Source organism: Cupressus sempervirens, chromosome 6 (genome assembly GCF_028749045.1).
Source record: "Cupressus sempervirens isolate cs-2001-9-10 chromosome 6, ASM2874904v1, whole genome shotgun sequence".
NCBI classification, from domain to species: Eukaryota; Viridiplantae; Streptophyta; class Pinopsida; order Cupressales; family Cupressaceae; genus Cupressus; species Cupressus sempervirens.
In genome coordinates, this window is record NC_143123.1 from 594,343,705 (window position 1) to 594,363,331 (window position 19,627).

General features: G+C 37.9%; 1 protein-coding gene across 6 annotated transcripts in view; it reads left to right on the plus strand.

Annotated features, from left to right (window-relative positions):
- THO1 (nuclear matrix protein-like protein) overlaps positions 1-19,627 on the plus strand; it is a 175,257-nt gene that overhangs the window by 150,800 nt on the left and 4,830 nt on the right. The gene's annotated exons all lie outside the window — the stretch shown is intronic.

Below are 19,627 nucleotides of genomic sequence, written 5' to 3' on the forward strand. Positions count from 1 at the left end.
CACCTATAAAGGCATCCATCGCACATGCGAGATTTTCAAAACAAATTTCCTACTAAATGACTACTGCCATTTTAACTATACGAACACTGACAAGAGCTAAGATATGAATTTTTATATTCCAAAAAAATCTCTTCACCACATATTACATGTGCCATCTATCAACTTCCCAAAAGTCCAATCACCAACTATAATGATTGACATTCCTTATTACTAAAACATCACCGCCATCTCAAAAATATCCCATCACATCATTTGTAAATCATCTACTTCGACTGCATTTATATGGGAGAAAGTAGTGGCCCAATTTGCCAACTTGTCCGCTTCTTCATTGCCCTCCCTGTACACGTGGCTAACCTTGAAGTCCAAAAAGGTGCCCAACATCTCTTTGATTTTTTGAATCGCATTCTGATAGAGCCATGTTTGCATCAAGCCTCTACTAATGGCTTCAACTACCAATTTCGAATCTCCTTCCAAATGAAGATGCGTAACGTCTAGGTTTTTTCCCAAAGAAATTGCCAGCAGTGCCACCTCAATCTCAGCCGCATTATTGGTTTCATCCGCCAACCTTTTTGTTGCAAATCCAATAATCTCTCCTTTGTCATTTCTAGCCACCGCCCCTGCTCCAGAATTACCTTTGTTCCCTTTTGACGCTCCATCAAACTTGATTTTTATCCAATTCTTTTTAGGTAGGCGCCATCTAATTTCTTTTCTATCAATTTTCTTTATCTTGTCCAAATCACCATCATTTGTCCATTTAATTCTGATCCCTGTCCAAAATTTTTGCACTCTACTATCCCAGTAATTGAAACATTTCCTTGGATGTTGAAGAACACCATTGGCATTCATACATTCCTCAATAGAATGGTGAATTCTATTCCAAACACTATCCACACTTTCCATTTTATCCTGAAAGATACACCGATTCTGCTCCTTCCAAATTTCCCAAATAACTAATGCTAGACTTACTAACCAAATATTTGAGTAAAAGGATTTTTTACAATTTTTTGGCCAGCATTGAAAAATACCTTTAATCAAATCCGGAAGAGGACCAGACCAACACAAATGCATCTTTAGCCGCATCCAACATTGTTGAGCGAAATCACATTGAGCTAAAAGGTGATTTGCTGCTTCCGTTGCCTTCATACAAAACCATACTTATACCTTCTATCATCATTTAAAATCTTGCCTTGCAAAGCCAACCAAACAAAAGCTCTTGCCTTAGGCATACATAATTTATTCCAACACATCTTATGTGGCCACCCCTCAGGATTTACCACATCTCCACTTAGCTAATAGCCCAATTTTGCAGAGTAACGACTAGTCTTAGAAGCACACCATACCACTCTATCCTGCTTGTTGCTCAAAAATCTGCCTATCCTTAAAAATGCCTTCCAACCTGAATTTCAACTCATCAGACATTTGCAAGTTTGAGGGGTCCCTCCATACCCAACATGGGCCCAGCTCCGAATGTTTTTCTTCCACATAATAATCCACAGTTGTCCCCCAAGTAGCCTCCATCACTGGGATCAAATTCTCCATCCTTCCAACTCATCCAGTTTACCTAACCCGTTCCAAGAGTCATGCCAAAATGAGGCTTTTTCCCCATTTCCAATGTGCGAAGATAAATGTTTAGTAATAATAGACCTACACTCTAGCATAAAATTCCAGACAACCGAACCTTTATGGGGATTCCTAACTGTCAAAATGCACAATGGATCCCTAGAGTCTAAATATTTTGCTTGTAGAATTTTAATTTTTAACCCATAATTGATCTGGTTGTTCATACATCTCCCAAATCAGCTTAGCTCCCAAAGCCTTATTAATAACTCACCACCGTCTAAGGCCTACTCCCACTTGTTTCTTCGGCTTGCACAAAGATTCCCATGCAATCAGTGGGATTTTCTCTTCATTTTGAGACCCATTCCACAAAAATTTCCTCATTCTCTGCTCAATATACTTAAGAACCTCCATAGGGATCTTCAAACAACTCATAGAATAAGTTGGGATAGCTGAAATAATAGTTTGAAGGAGCAAAATTCTTCTCGCAAAGGACAACCACCTCCCTTTCCAGCCATCCAACCATTTAATTCAGCTATCAATCAGTTCTTTCCATAAATTAGCACTATTCCTACCTTGAAATAGAGGTATACCTAAATATATTTGTTAGGCAGTAACCCTTGTCTTACCCCCAAGATTTGGCATATCTTGGCCTGAATCTTACTTGCAGTATTAAAAAAGAAGATTTCTGATTTTCGCCAATTAATACATTGCCCAGTCACCTTGCTATATTCTTCAAGCACAATTTTAATGCATTCAGCCTCCCTAATACATGTAATGACCCCACCTAGATAAGCCTCAAAAAAAAAAAAAAAAAAAACACACTCCTTGCTTGCTTAATGGTTATATCAACAGTTTGCAATCAATAGCTATTTGGTGCTGAAAGTGAAATGACTAATGATGAACAAATAAGGAGGATGAGAAATATGTCAGCTAAATTTCATTCATCAATTCATAGATTCGATACAAGAGATATGCTTTCAGCCAGTTCAAACTGTGTGCCAAATTAAACTTTCAGCTAATGCAAATGCAAAATTAAATCCCGGTCATAGCAACAACTTCAATAATGATTTCCAGCCTTCAAACTTTTTTTTCAAATCCTAGGAAGTCAATGACCCTTACAGAGACAATCTCCCACTATGTATGAGTCTAACTTGTTTCAACAATGCTACCACTAGACTCAATTACAATGCAAACGCAATTCATGGATTCATTTCATAATACCAAAATACTGTAACATATACATACTGAAAATGAAATGCTTGTTCAGCAATATCCCAAAATAAAGTTAATTAACAGTGCCAAGGAACCTGGAATGAATCCGTATGGCCTGCTGATGATGATCTGAACATAAAGGTAGTTTCCTGGAGCACACAGGCCTGTGGCTGGAACCTGATATGATGAACTTCCAAACCCTGCAACTTCTTTTTTTGTTTTGCCCTTAATATGTGACGGAAAATGCCCAGAAATAATGGCGCAGCAACTTGGAATATTTATTGTATTTTATGTAGACGAAATTCACTTAGATCGATCAACAATTAACTGAGAATAGCTCTCAGACTGGCAGCGAAATCTCACTGAGAATCCTGCGATTTTTTTTAATATATATATATATATATTTTCCTATCTTTAAACAGTGCCGAAATTCACCTTTTTTTTGGATTGGGTTGATCCCCTAAAATCTTCTCAAATATCCTTCAAGTAAAAACGCTCAGAACTGATGCCCAAACAGGTTAAGAAAATAGCGCTAGGGTTCACCTGAAACACACAGTCTGCAACCTGCAAAAATTAATAATTATTTCTCCCTTCCAAATTGGTGACGAAAAAACATGAATTAGCAGCACCTAGGTTGTAGGAGAGCCACCAAACCAACACTAAGCAAAAATGTGGCCCTAGCAGGGAGTTTCGAACAAAGAAATGATTTTGCTGCAAGTACAAAATTCAGAATTCCTGCTAAAACCCTTTTTCGAAAATTGCTTCCAATATGATGTAAAAACTGAGCATGAATCCCTTCCTCTTTGTCGCTGAATCAAACCCTTCTTATTGCTTCCTTTTCCTCCACAGAATGATGAAATCTTGCATATAGCTGACTGTGAAAATGCAACTAGAAACTCCAATTTTGCCCGGCTGAATATTGCACGATCAAACCCTTCTGAACTGAGTAGAAACTTCCTGAAGATATGCAATAAAAATTCCTTCAAACAAATCCTCTAGATGTTGGCCCTCAGCCACAATTATGCTCAGCTTGAGATAGCTGAATACTATCTCCAAAGTGCAACCCTTCAAAAGATCTTTCACTTCCTCAATTATGCGATCTACTGGGAGGTATCGTTTCCAAAGACCAATTGAAAATTTGTAGACCTAAATTGTACCACAAATGCTCATAGAGAAAAGGTAGTAGAATCATCAAATTCAGTCTGTCCAAATGAGAGGCCAAGCCCTCTATTTATTCACTTTTCTAAGAAGTTACTAAGAACTTCTAGAAGCATCCATTATAAAATCTCATTATAATGCACTTTTATAATTAAATAACTTTATAAAATAAAAAGTGCAATCTCAACTTAATATTATAACATGTAGGCCGTGTATAAAAAGTAATGATAAAATAATATCTCCAAGAGCATAATAAGCCATCCAATCCTCAAATAAATGCCATAATGACTCTCTCATCACAACCACCAGTCTACTAGAGTCCGTGATAGACTGATCTGGCACGCAAAACGATGTCAACCAAAACGGGGACATTACAATACATGCTTCACCCATAAGGAAGTTATCATCAACAAACTGTAAATTTGTTACTGGATCAACACCCCTAGCAACTTGCAGTCCCTTCCACCTTCCATCCCTTCTTGCCTTGGAAATTGCTCTCCCTAGAACTTCTGCAAGAATGATAAAAAGAAAGGGAGATAGAGGATCACCTTGGCGTATACCTCTTTCCATATCAAAAAAACCTTGAGGGCTGCCATTAACTAAAACAAAAATACAACCGGAGTCAATATAAGAAAAAATCCACTTGCACCAGCAATTACTAAAGCCAAACTGTTCTAAAACTCTCATAAAAAACAGCCTATTCACATTGTCATAAGCCTTAAGAATATCCAGCTTTAACATCATACCAACTTCCTTATTCATTCTCAAAGAGTGTATTGTTTCATGGGCTATGATGACACCTTCAAAGATTGACTTCCCTGGAGCAAAACCACTCTGTTCCGAAGATATAATTGTGGGTAACACCAGCTTCAGTCTATTTGCAATAACCTTTGATATCACTTTATAAATAGTATTACACAATGTAATAGGCCTAAAATCACTAAATGTCTCCCTTTCACCCTTTTTAGGAATGAGTGCTAGGAAGGTATTATTCATGTCTTTAAACACAAATTTCTTCCTTCTAGACTCTTCCACAACCTCCCAAAGCTCCTGCCCAACGAAGTCCCATATTTCTTGAAAAAATAATGCTGGAGACCCATCCAGGCCAGGTGATTTATCCTTCCCCAAACGAGAAACAGCAGATTTGACTTCCTCCACAGAGACCGGCTGAAATAGTATGTTATTCTGGTCATTTGAAATCAGCTTAGGAACCCCATTCAGCAATCCTAAGCAAATCTCCTCCGAGGCCATATGGTGTGAAGATCCTATAAGATTCTTAAAAAACCTGACCACTTCCTCATTAATCTGAGCTTGATTTGTGAGAGTCACCCCATCTTCATTCTTAATAGAGAAAATTTTATTGGATGATCATCTTTCCTTGACTGAATTGTGAAAGTATTTGGTGTTGCGGTCACCTTTTTTAAGCCATACTTCGTGAGACTTCTGTCTCCAAAAAATTTCCTCTTCGTATAAAACTTCCTCATACTCTTTCTTCAACTGTTGCTCCTTCAAAAATAAAGCCTCATCCATACCCCCTGTCATCACCGCCTCATTCACTTCCAATAACTGATCCTCCAACTTTAACTTTTTAGAAAATACGTTTTTGAAGACTGCCCTATTCCACACCTTTAGTTGTTCCTTCACATATTGCAGTTTCTTGAATAACTTGAAAGCACAAGAACCCTTGCGTTTAGGAGCCATTATCCACCAGCCTTTAACCAAATCAAAAAAACCTTCTGTCCTCATCCACATCTTTTCAAATCTACAAGGAGCACGCTTCGGAGTTGACTCATTTTTGACATTTAAACAAATAGGAAAGTCATCGGAACCTGTGAGGGGCAAGATATCAGCTTGACATAACCAATCCGTGCTGCTCCAATCACCACTCAATAAAAAATGATCAATCTTCTCTGCAATATTAGTAAAACCTTTCCTCCGATTTGTCCATGTAAAATCTCCATTCATGAAAGGTATATCCTGTAAATTATTCCTTAACACAAAATCAGCAAATTCCTGATAGCTTCAATGAAGTTTAACCGATCCCCCAAGTTTCTCATTCGGAGATAAAATTGCATTAAAATCTCCTCCAAGAACCACCAACCTATCTTTCCACTACAACAATTTCTCTGATAAGATAGACCATAATTGTAATTTCAAAGGTTGTTGACATGGCCCATATACATTAAAAGCCAAAAAATTCAAATGAAGCTGAAAAGAAGATATCAGCACTAATTGCCAACATGAGCTAGATTCGATCAAGGAAACACTAATTGAAGACTCTTTCCAAAAAACCCTTAAACCTCCAAACGTGCCATCAGCATCTACCATCAGGCATTGCCATGAAATGAGTTTCTTGGAAAGAAAAACCTTACTATCACCACTTAACTTAGTTTCTTGTAGAAAAACCACATCTGCATTTGCTTGATCAACCACTCGTTTGATCAAGCGCAATTTGTTAAGGGCATTGCAGCCCTTGACATTCCACGAAAGGAGCTTCATTGCTTCTGGGAAGAGGTATATCCTCTTCTCGATCTCAACAATTTGGCCTGGTTTGCTGCATTACTAGCCATGGCAAGTTTAACTTTCATCGATTTAGGGCCCCTTTTTTTCTGCTTGGAAACCTTTGGTTTGCTGATGATTGATGGAGTCATACTTATAGAGCACTCCCCAACATCACTAAAGAATGCAAAATCCCACATTCGTCAACACCATAATCCTCATCTCCAGAAAACTCCAATTCAGAAGCCAATGTATCTCTACTATGTGCTTTCTTGCTATCCAAAAAAGAGTCTAGAGTTCTAATCGGAGAAATTTGGATATCCTTAAAGGTCTCCTCCTCCATCCAATCCTTGCTTCCTTGAAAAATAGTCTCCCCCACCTCTTGATTAAAGCCCTTCTCCTCCTGAGGCTTCAATTCTCTCTCGACCACCTCTAGATATTTACCTTCGCCCAAATATTTATCACAAGTATTCGGAGCAAAGATATTTTGATCCTGAGGAGGGCCCTGCACAAAACCTTGGTTATTACACATCTGAGAGAAGGAGGTTTCAGCTACCATTTGTGTTGACTGGGCCACATACCCGCAATACTCACCTGCTTGCAAGTTGCAACTACCATCCCTTGGGTTATTCTCTAAATCAGATATCGGCTCAACCTCAATTTGCTCTCTACAAATCATTTCTTCCTCAAAGGAAATAGACCATGGGGGAATTATCTCTCTCTGTTTCTCAATAAGCTTCACCAAATCTATGCAAAAGTTCTCCACCTGACCTTTACCTTTACTGATATCTTCCTGAAGTGAAACATGATTAGCATGATCAGCATCCACACTAATAGAGAATTCCCCTTCCGGAGTACAAATGGCAATGTAATCCGGAATTGAGTAGCAGTCTTGCATTCTTACCAGGATTCGGGAATACTTATACAAACGGTTCTTATCTAAAGATTCTTCAGTTTTGATATAAACTCCTAGACCATCCCCTATCATTTTTAGAGTTTCCTCATCCTTATATTCCCAAGGCAGATTTTTTAAATTTACCCAAATCAGAACATCTTTAACCTTTTCAGTTTCCGGATTGAAATTTGGCCTCCAATCACACACATAAAATCCTTTCCCATCTAGCATATGCGGACCAGAATTTAAAATACTCCTTATCTCCTCCGGTGTAGGGCAAGTGGCCAAGAAAAATTCATTAGCTAAAGGTTTAAGCATAATATTCTCTCCCCAATTAGCATTTAGCCACTCCTGAATTTTCCTTACAAATGGCCAAGGTCCTAACCATTTTAAAAATAAAGCCCTACATCGTAAACGTTTCACAGATTCACTCCATGAAGGATTTTGTACCAGGAGAGTAGAAACCCTACACACATTATGGGTTTGGATATTAGAACACACCCATTTCCGCCATGTTCTTCTGATTCGCTTGTTTCGGTTGCCAAAACTTATGCTCAATCCTTTTGAAATCAAAGGGTTGAGGTGTCGAGAGATTGCCATTTGACCACCGAAAGGCCTCATTCCCTTTTTGCCCAAGCCTTTGAAAATTTAAATAATCTTTTCCCCCGTATGGAATCCCTTCCATTGTGAAAACTCTGGATCCTTAACCTGTGTCGACCTGGGAATGTTAAAAGGCTGTCTCCTAACCCCGTTCTCCGTTCTTCCAAATCTTCCCCCAATACTACTGGCTGCCTCTTGCACCACAGACTGGAAGTAAAAATTTCCTGATCTTCTCCCGTCTCTGCATAACCAGGGTGCCATAAAGCCATCTTTGCCAAAACCTGTAAACCATCTAGGCGGTCGCCATTCCCGCTTGCTCGCCATGCTCTATGATCTCAATTCATCTCATATTGATTCTTGATAATAAATCTAATATGATAATTATCCAAGATGCCTAACTAGCTGCTTGGAAAATAAAATAAAATGTTAATGTCATCACAAGACCTGATATAAACTCGGAATATGCTTGAATCCCCTGCAAATCTGAATTGGAAGCTATTCCTCTTTTGCTGCAGACATTTCAATGCAGACTTCTCCAAGGTCTGAGTCCTCATGGCAGAATTTCTGTGATAGTTGGGAGCATAAACTGGAAGTCGATATAGTGAACTTCGACTCACGGGATTATGTGGCTCGAATTTTAAAGATATTAGAGGGACAAGGAACACAGTAGGTATTGGAAGGCTGATGGTAAAATGATAATAGAGGAGCGTAGTAGTATGAAGATGGTTGAGATGTGCGGAAATACATTCTAGATAAGAGACTCAACGTTAAGGCCAACGAGCATAAAAAAATAAAATGCTGAACTTCATACATGGCTTAAGTTAAAGGAAGGCCGTGCCTTCTTGGCTTCCGCCGGTTATATAACATATGTCAATTCGAATACTAAGTATTAAATTGATTGCCAAAGAAAGGAAATTAAAAAGGTTGGAAGAAAGAGTTGGAAAGATTATAATTTGATTATTGCCAATTTATCATAAGGAAATTAAAAAGGTTGGAAGAAAGAGTTGGAAAGATTATAATTTGATTATTGCCAATTTATCATAAGGAAATTAAAAAGGTTGGAAGAAAGAGTTGGAAAGATTATAATTTGATTATTGCCAATTTATCATGCCAAATGTTAATCGGTTAGAAATAAAGTTGGAAGATTATAGTTTGAATATTATTATAGTTCAAATGTTATTATATCTTGAATATTATTATTATAATATATACTTGCATACGTTCATGTAAGTATATCAATGAGGTGACATCATTATATTAAAGTGTTATAATATAATGGTGCCATTTAATTTTTATATTTATATGCATCTATATAAATATTTATTATAATAATATGATGAAAGATCAATTAAAATCCTTTGAGGTATGTTTTATATTTTAACTCAATTATTTATGTTTCTCAAATTATTTATTTACATAGCTCACGCAAATCCCACCGATGTATCCTGTTTCAAGTCACTAGGTCCTCAACCCATTTGCCCAGTGATGGTGATGCTCTTGTGCCTAATTCTTTTCTGAAAATGCTTCCACCCCTTAGACATGTTTGTTGGAAGGAAATTCTCTGCAATTAAATCATATTATCATAACAAGTTATAAATAATCATAACGGCTAGCTGCCTTATCAATTCCATGAATTCGTGATAAATAATCAATTATCATGTTATCTTCACATGAAATCATAACGACTATGTAACAAATGAATTTTTCTAACCAATTTAAGACACCTAATTAACAAATAACTGATTCCATTTCACATGACAATGACTTAGATTAATTGAATCTAACTAGAAAGAAGTAACAATTTTCTTTTCTATTTGCAATTTATATTCAACTGTTTTAACGAAATAAATAAATAAATACATTGCAACATTTAAACCATAACTAACTGATAACATGTTCAGCTCAAAGTAAAGTAACAACTATCTTCTAAATCAACTAATATTTTCATTCAATTTATGCCTTTTAGAAATCTAAATGATCTATTTATTCTTCCATGGATCTAGAGGTAAAAGTGCACAAGAGACATACAAAAATAATGAAGAAATCCCTTTGTCATGTTGTTCAAGCCTCGACATTGGTGAGAAGAGAAGCATTGACATAGGCTTAACCTCCCAACCTCGAACCATACTTATCCCCACACATCCTAACTTAATAGAATGACCCTCCCTACCTCGGGATTGGGCTTGGGATGTTCTTAAGTCCAGCTATCCAAGCTACCCAGTGGTTTGAGTGTCCCATTAGTTATTTCTAAATAATTGAAGCTTATGGACAAACAAAAAGATCTCATGATTGACACATATGCCTATAACTACCTTGGCCAAGGATTTCAATTTGGGTTCGTAAACCCGATCTCCACCACTCGACTTGACAACATATATCATTATCAGGACTTGCATGAGCTATTATCTTGTTTTTCATTGCATAGTTATTATATCTAATTTCATTCTTGATTTTTGCAGGCTATCTCCACCTCTTCACCATTCATGGCTTCCTTGCCAGTGAATCCTAGCTGCTTAAAGTTTATAACCATTCTATTTAGAATTACACCTCTTCACTTTCATGGCTTCTTGCCGGTGAATTCCTCGGTGTTTGAGCTTTCTGATATTTTGATACACCTCGTCACCATTTCGTGGCTTTCCGCTGGTGAATTCCTCAGTGTTTATAATCTCATGAATATTAAAACATCATGTTTATGCAATACTGTTAGCACTTTTTATAGTTATAATTTTATCCCAAAAGTTGTTACCAGTATACAGTGGTAGAACTAATGATCTCAATCACCCAAGAATTGCAATAGACTATTGGTAGAGTAATGTGAGTGCTTGAGGATTTGGCTTATGATGATAATTAGTGATATCAGATTACACAATGGTTCCCTTTTTACTTTACTGCTGATGTATGAATGGCTTCTCATCTAAATAAGAAGACAATATTCAATTTCTTTACACACATGGCATATCATAAGCCGATTGCAGTCGGTCCAGAATTCAGAGATGAAGACGTCAATAAAATGGAATACGAAATAAAAGATGACCTGTGTTCATGGCCGAATAAATATTGAGAAATGGACTTCACCCGTCCTCAGCTGGAACTCCTGTTAGCAATCACCACACCCGCGGTTTGAAAACTAGATTTGCGAACAACAGAATAATGGAGGAGTAATGGAATGATTAGAGTACTTAGCTATGCAAAATGGAATGGAAGTTTTGGCAAGAACAAATTCATACGGCTTGAAGAATCATATCAGTCATGGAGAGGAAGAAGAGGTGTCTTGGTTGGTTCACGACTTGCCTTAGAGGGCTAGTCGTGACTCTTTGGCTACTTTCGATTTTCAAGAAACTCCCTCGAATTCAAAAGTCTTTTTGAATTGAAAGGTGGAGAAATGAGGAGGGAAAGAAATAAGAAGTTGAAAGGTTATGAACTTATTTTATTAATATAATATGCTTTTATATACGTTCATGTGCGAATAAGGATGAGGTGACATCATTAGATTATATAATTGTAATTTATTGGTGTCACTTTATATATATATATATATATATATATATATATATATGTTTGTATTTAAGGGTTTATTATAATGATAAAATAAGAAAATTCAATTATAAATCTTCAAAGGTATGAATTATATTTAGTTTAGATTATTTTATGTTTTTATTATATTGTTTTCCTAATAGCTCATGCAGTCTCATAATGTAACCTCTAGTCAAGTCTTTGTATTCTTTCCAAGGTAGTCTTAGGTCATACCTGCTGATCTTGATGACTGAACCAATCGACCATCCCCTTTCGATGATCCTGTTTAGCAATGCTTCCCCTCTCTTTAGTCTTCTTCTTGCAATCACCCAAGCAAAACATTCTTGCCAACACATTAATTCAAAAATATATTTATATATATATTCATCGTTAATTCCAATTAAATAATTATCAATCATTCGATGATAGTTATAGGTTGCTTGCTTATTTTCATCAACGTCTATAATAACTAACTCATTTCACATGATTATGAAAGAAATAATTTTTATTAGTTGGTACAACGTATATAATTAACTAACTCATTGCACATGACTAGGAAAAGAAATATTCTGTTAACAATTGATACAACATATATAATTAACTAGTTTCACATGACCAGGAAAGGAAATAATGCTTTAAACCAATGGTTACGATCAAATTTTAAAATTAGGGCAAAATTTGGGATGTAACAACTAACCATCTTATCATTTCACAGGATTATAACCAATTTAACTATCAACTGACTTCATGTGAACCTCAACGACTATATTTCAAATTAGGTCAAAAAGATACCATTCCCCTTGTGGTTCATCGTCCTTGATGAACTTGAAATTGTAACGAACATTGTGAAGGAGCATTTAAAATTGAGCGAAAATTTGGAATGTAACGTCACTGATTGTGATATCTTTGAAGAAAGACATTGCTCGGATAAGGATGTGTGGACTTTCGATGCTTGAATGCAGTAATGATTAAGGATGCATTCCTAATACCATTCACCGACAGTATTTTTGAAGAAGTTGCGAGGCACGAAATCTATTCATTCATGGATGGATTTTCTAGATACAACCAAATATCCATCACGGAAGAAGATAGGCTCAAAACGACCTTCATAGTAGAAGATGGAGTATATGCCTACAACAGAATGCCGCTTGGTTTGTGCAATGCTCCGATAACATTTCAAAAAATTATCTTGTACATCTTCGATAAGATGTTAGTAAGAAACTTCGAGGCATTTTTGGATGATTGGTCAATTTTCAGTGTGGAGGACAAGCATCTGACCGCACTCAAAGAATGCATGGAAAGATGCAGATGAGCAAGACTGGCACTAAACTTGAAGAAGTGCAGATTCATGGTACTGTAGGGGAAGCTATTGGAAACATCGTATGCAAAGCAAGATTAAAGACAGATCCTATCAAAATTTGGGTAATCTTGGAAATGCCACCTTCGATAGATGTGATGGAGGTAAAATCATTTCTTAGACACAGGATACTACCGAAGGTTCATTAAGAATTTTGCGAAAATATCTATCCACTCGACAAACTAACCTGTAAGGGCAAACCCTACAAATAGGAAGCAGAGCAGAATGAAGCCTTCAAAGGACTGAAAAGAAGATTAGCAACAATACCTATCCTGGCTTATCCGAACTAGGATAAGGAGTTCCATGTCAATGTTGACGCATTGAACTACGCAATTGGAGCAACGTTGGCACAGGCAGGTGATCATGGATTGGATCATTCGGTGTACTTTGCGAGTTGACAACTATCTAAAACAAAAAAGAATTATAGTACAACAAATTGAGAAGCTCTCGAAATGGTGTATGTCGTACAAAAGTTTAGACACTATTTAGTGGTGGCTCCATTCGTATTTTACATTGATCATCAAACCCTGCTATATCTTGTGAACAAACCGATCATCTAAGGATGGATAAGTAGATGGCTACTATTGTTGCAAGAGTTTACATTTAAAATTGTGGTACGGCCTAGGAAAAGCCATGTAAGTGCAGATCATTTATCAAGGATCAAATCGGGAGAACCAACGGAGGGAGTCGGCGACAATTTTCTTGACGCACAACTATTCTACATTGTTGTACTACCATCCTGGTACACAAGTATTGGGGAATATCTTTCAACGGGGCAATTTCCTAGGGAATTGCTGCTAAATGAGAGGAGAAAATTGGTGTTGAGAAGTTGAACGTTCAATTGATCAATGGGTTGCTGTATAAGATGGGACCCGACCAGGTTTTACGATGGTGTGTTATAGAAGAAATACCAACGGTGTTAGAGGAAGCACATGAAGGACCTGTAGGAGCACATATGGGGCTGGATACAACTGTGTGGAAGATACTTCTGGAAGGGATATGGTGGCCAACTGTGCACAACGGCGCTTGAGAGTGGGTCGTTGCATGCGACACATGTTAGAGGGCGGAGAAATTGTTGAAAGTCAAAATCTGACTCTGACTCTGACAGGGCGACTGGACTCGAACTTGGCGATTAGACTTGGCCAGGATTCAAAAATTCAAATAACCCATGAAATTCAAAGAATTTTTCATGCATCATTTAGTCAATTAACATCAAATATACAATAATTGAGATGAACAGAAGCTACTTAACACTTAAACACAATTTTGCATAGATCACATAAGTATAACAACAAATTTCTGAAGTAAAAACATTGAATAACATAATATAAAGTTAAACATGGTGTCATTGTTAAATGTCCACAATAAATGAAATCCATGGAATCAAAAGTTGAAAACATATATCAAAATATCAGCTAGAGTGTAGAAGACTAAGGTTCATAGTAACCCGTGCCCTCTTATGAATATGCCTAAGGTAAGTCATGGAAGACTCAGATATTGAGAAATAGTTTGTTACCGCTTATGTGTGCATTGTAGACAACAATAGGTCTTTGAAGTATGTCTATCAATTTGCTTGGAGAAATACAACCTTTAATGGTAAAAAACCTTTTAATAACAATTATAGTTGGCTTACAAATTATTGCCAAGAAATTTGATCTAAGACATAGCCATCAACACATATACATGTAAGTCTAAAAGTCTATAACTTTATGTACAACACTAGAGTTCTAACATTCACGAACATGTAAGTCTATAAAAAAAAGAAAAACTCATATACATCATTATAGAATTCTAACACAAATATATGTAAATCTGGAAATATCTGTACAACATTACTAAACTCTACAATGCTTAAAGCGACTTCTTCACAGTGAAACTCAAATAGTAACCAATATTGGCATTGAGCCTTCAATTTGGGTATCCTTCATTTTGTGATGCAGGGCTATTCAACTATGTAATTTGCTATAACCTGGCTAACGACATTTGAAGATCTAAACATTAAATTTCCTATAATATTTAATATTTTCAGACATAAATTTGAAGATTTAAGATTTAAGATTCAATCCTTCATAAATCCTTGACATACCACAACATCATTTTTAGAATTAATATACATAGAAAAAAACACCTTCCAGAAATCTTTAAAAAAAAAAAAAAAATTAGTAAAGAAAAAAAATTTCGGGAGTCCTAGGCTTGGGACTCGGTGAATCCATGTGGGCTTTGCTAGGACTCCGCCGAGTTCGAGTCCAGAGGCCATTTGCCTCAAAAAGGCCGCCTTTGCCTCGGATTCACAGAGTCTTGCTCAGACTCGCAATCCCAGAACACTGATTTGAACATTAGGGTTGGACTTTGTCAGACCCCTCAAGGTGAGTAAAACTCAAAGATGCAGGTAAATTGTGGTAGCAACAGAGTACATTACCAAGTGGGTAGAAGCGTGGGCCCTACCAGACAACTCTGCAGTAAGCACGGCGAGATTCATCTATGAGCAGATCATCACAAGGTATGGAATCTTGCTATAGTTGACAAGTGACTGTGGGGGACATTTCGTCAATCACATCATCCAGCTACTGACCACTGAATTCAAAATATACCATTCTCTATCGAGCCTATACTATCCTAGAGCAAATGGATAAGCGGAGGCCACAAACAAAATCTTGGTTGTAATCTACAAGTCCTACGTAGTTGAAGGTGAGGACTGGGAGGAAAAGTTGTCATTGTCATTATGGGCGTACTGTACCTCGTACAAAGTCACAATAGGACACACTTCATTCAAGCTGCTGTATAGGCAGGAAGCTGTGGTACCAACAGAATTCATGGTACCAAGTTTGCGAATAGCGATCGAAAATAAGTTGGGAGACATGGAAAGTCTTGGGGAAAGATTGCACAATCCAAATAAACTTGATGAATGACGATTACGAGCGCAATGGGCTACTGAAGTTTCACAGTGTAGACATAAGGCATGGCACAACAAGCACTAGCTCAACAAGTTTCAATCGGGCCAACTAGTATTGAAGTACAATTGGTGCAACGATATCAAACTAGGCAAATTTAAGGTGAAATGGGTAGGGTCATATAAAATTCATAAAGTGGGTGATAATGGAGCAATAAAGCTATGAACACTGCACGGAAAGGAGGTGATGGATGCAGTAAATGGGTCAAAATTAAAAATATATCATGAAAGGAATAAGGTCCCAGGAGAGAATGGGAACTGGGCGAACAACTCAGAAGCAATATAAAAATATAATAATAAATAATAGATAATAGTAATATATATATAGATAGATAGATAGATAGATAGATAGATAGATAGATAGATAGATAGATAGATAGATGATTATAATAAATATGTGCAAAATAGATAGAGTAGTAGTAGAATATAAATGAAGATTATTGTAGTGGAGTAATAGGAAGGTTACCGTATAGACGGAAGAAAACATGTGTGCATATATATATATAGATAATTATAATAAATATGTGCAAAATAGATAGAGTAGTAGTAGAATATAAATAAAGATTATTGTAGTGGAGTAACAGGAAGATTACCATATAGACGGAGGAAAACATGTGTGCATTGAAGGACAAAAGGCATCACCGGACGATTTGAACAAAAGACTACACAGAGATATTGTACGAACGTTGTAGACGAAATGAGATTTGTAATTGTATGACCAAGTAAAAGCAGAGGAAAAAAAGTCCTACTTATTGTACGACTGACTAGCATCAGAGAGAAAGAGCACATGTATATACTGTACAGTTTGGGGAAAAGATCACAAACTCATTGGGGAGGCTGTATGGCCGCACGCCAACAATACAAGCTCAGTAGTGAAGCAAGGTTTGGATACCGTATGGTAAGGATAGATGAGAGTTTTCAAACCGTACAACCATACCGACTATTGTAGGATTTGCAAGACAAGCTACCGTACAACCTTGGAAGCAAATAGAGAGAATACCGTATGGTCATGAAGAGAAGACAAAGTACTATACGAATGTAGAAGTTGTGTTGCCCACCGTACGGATTTCATGTCAAACAAAAAAGATAACACTGTACAGAGTAGTAAAGGAAATAAAAAGGAAACATACCGTATGGCCAACCAAAGACGGGAAAATAAGAGACTAGCAAATAGACATTAGCTATCGTACAGTCATGAGCAAACAAGGGGAAAGCATGTGTGAATCCATTGCAAGGTCTACCGTACAACTTGTATGAGAAAACATTTATGTTACAAGAAGTCACAGGTTTCACGAGAGGGAAAGGTATTATAATTAGGCACAAAAACAACAATTATTAATTACCATCAAAGGCACGCCATGCAGATTTGAGGAACAAAGGGACCCCCACACCATACCTGAAAACAAAGCACATGCAGCATCAAGATACAAGATATCCGTACAGCAGCAAGGAAAACAACTTGTAGTTAGCCTAGAGAGGCCATACAGCCGTACCTAGCATGAAAGCAATAAACTTCAAAGGGCTATTTTGTAGGTGCCGTACAGAAATAGAAGAGGCCTCGAGATAAGTTGTATGGAGGAGTTCGAGCAATTGACCTAACCATTTATGTTTTCGTCACACAAAAAGACAAAGGAAGTGATAGTTACGCAGTCAACTGGAAAGAGGGCTTGGAAATAGAAGTTAGAGGAAGATTCAACAACTAGCACAATCATGAACAAAAATGTCAAGACCTTGTCGTCAAGAGTGCGTGTTACAGGGGGCACAAGCACAGGATCAAGTAAAAAGAAGGGCAAGCAAGTAGGACAACCAACTGCAACTGATTAACTCACAACACAACATAGCCGGCTACAAGCAGCGCATCCTACATCTCATTTTTGTAGGTCACGATAATGAATGGGATCTTGAATGGGAGTGCATGATTGTGCTACACTGTTGGCAGAAAGAATATATGAATTCATGACACTGTAGCATAAGACATTCTACATGCCTAACTATGAAAGTTGGGTATTCTTGGAGGCAACAACATGGATGATTCCTCACGATAGGTTGGAAGCCAAGCCTGGGCCACTCTCACTAGATGTGCCCCCTATCATGCACTAGAGGCACCTGGACACACTTGGTAGCAAGACCACAGTCGGGAAGAAGCAACCAAGACAAGATGTAGGAGATACTGATAGTGGTCACTAGGAGACTTCTTTCGAAGACTGTGGGACCAATGGAGAGGAGGAAAAAGATGAGGTGGAAGTTATTACGGTGACACTACTACTATTTTTGCGACCTACATTGTTGGCGACAACACATTTGGTTCTGCTGGGTATGCACACTGCACATATCCCAATGTTTGGTCAGTTTAGGTAGCCAGTGATGATGACCTTGGTTACCATAGTGGTTCAACCAGCTACAGAGACCCCAAACATTCCAGAGGTCATAGCCATAGTTGGAACAAAGTCACATCCGTCACTGATGACAGTCGTATTGAAGGAAGCGATGGAGTTACCAAAAGGAGTTGTCCGAGAGGCTTTGCCAGCTAAAGTCGTACTAGAGGTAGGGGCTAAGATACTTATATTCGATGATGAGGTAGACACACGGGAGGGATTGATGGAGATACCGATACATGCAGAAACAAGTGAGGGTTTGAAGACACCTAGTGTTCACTTGGATGTAGTGGGCTTCGACGCAGTGGTTACAATAGATGCAACGTTGTTAGCAATACTAGTAGAGTAGCTGAGCAGAGCAAGCAAATATCAGAAGTTGAGCACATACTTGAGTACAAGATTTAACTGCACACAAGCACCACAGGTGTCGGGCATTCTTTCACTTGAGCACGAAATAGCCTCGGAAGGAAATCTTGTAGGCACGCAGACACAGATAGAGGAGAGTCACCCAACGCAGATCAATGAGATACCACAGTCCTCAATGGATAACACTTCTTAGTGGATGGTAGAAGCAGCGAAGACGACTATGGGTACCTAGTAGCCTACAATGGGGCCAAAGACATTGGTGGGAGAGGATGTGGAGACATTTCTCGCCAATGTAATTACTTGGGCTCGTAGAGTGGTAATCTCTGTGCAGGCACATGCTTTGGATTCAGTGGTGTAGGAGTTGGAGCACGTCATATCCTTCATGAGAGTAGGGTGCTCAGTTGCCTTTTCTTTCTGTTTTGAGGAGCGCGGGTGGCCTAGAGTAGAGACTTCAGAGATGCGCTATGATTAGGTCACTACCAGAGAGTTGATTGTGGAGAGCTGCATAGAGATTTTGACTCGTGAGGTAGTCTAGATATATCGTGATGCTTATTATGCTCTTCAGAGGAGCTAGGTAGACTAGGTAGCTGCAGAGAGGGCTCGGGAGGAGTTGGCTACCAGGTTAATAGTAGTGAAGGCGGATCTAGCTGCAGAGAAGGCAGCTTGCGAGTTAGAAAGAGCAGCATGGGAGTCCAAGAGGATAGCATTTATGGCTCGCCTGGATGAGGCCAGGCAAGAGAAGAGTCAGCTACAATAGGACTCCACAGAAAAGGAGGTAGAGCTTGGAGGGATTGCAAAGATGATGCAAACAACCTTGGAGATTTAGATGCAAGCAGAGGCAGATTTGGATATACGAACCAAGAAAGTGCATGAGCTACGAGCACAACTAAACGAGCTTAGAGCACAGAAGGCATCTACCAAGTTGGACCAGGGTTGTACTACAGTTGGACCAAGGAGGCAACCTTCTACTTAGTTGTTTTTGATGTAATTAGTCGTTGAGTCATATGTTGAAATTTTTATGTATAAGTTGTCTCTATTTTGTCATCCAGAGATGATTTTACTTTTTGTGGGGGATGATGTTGTCGGTAAAAGTATAGCTAACGGGTAGAGTTGTATCTGAAAGGTTGTGTGACGGTTGAGTC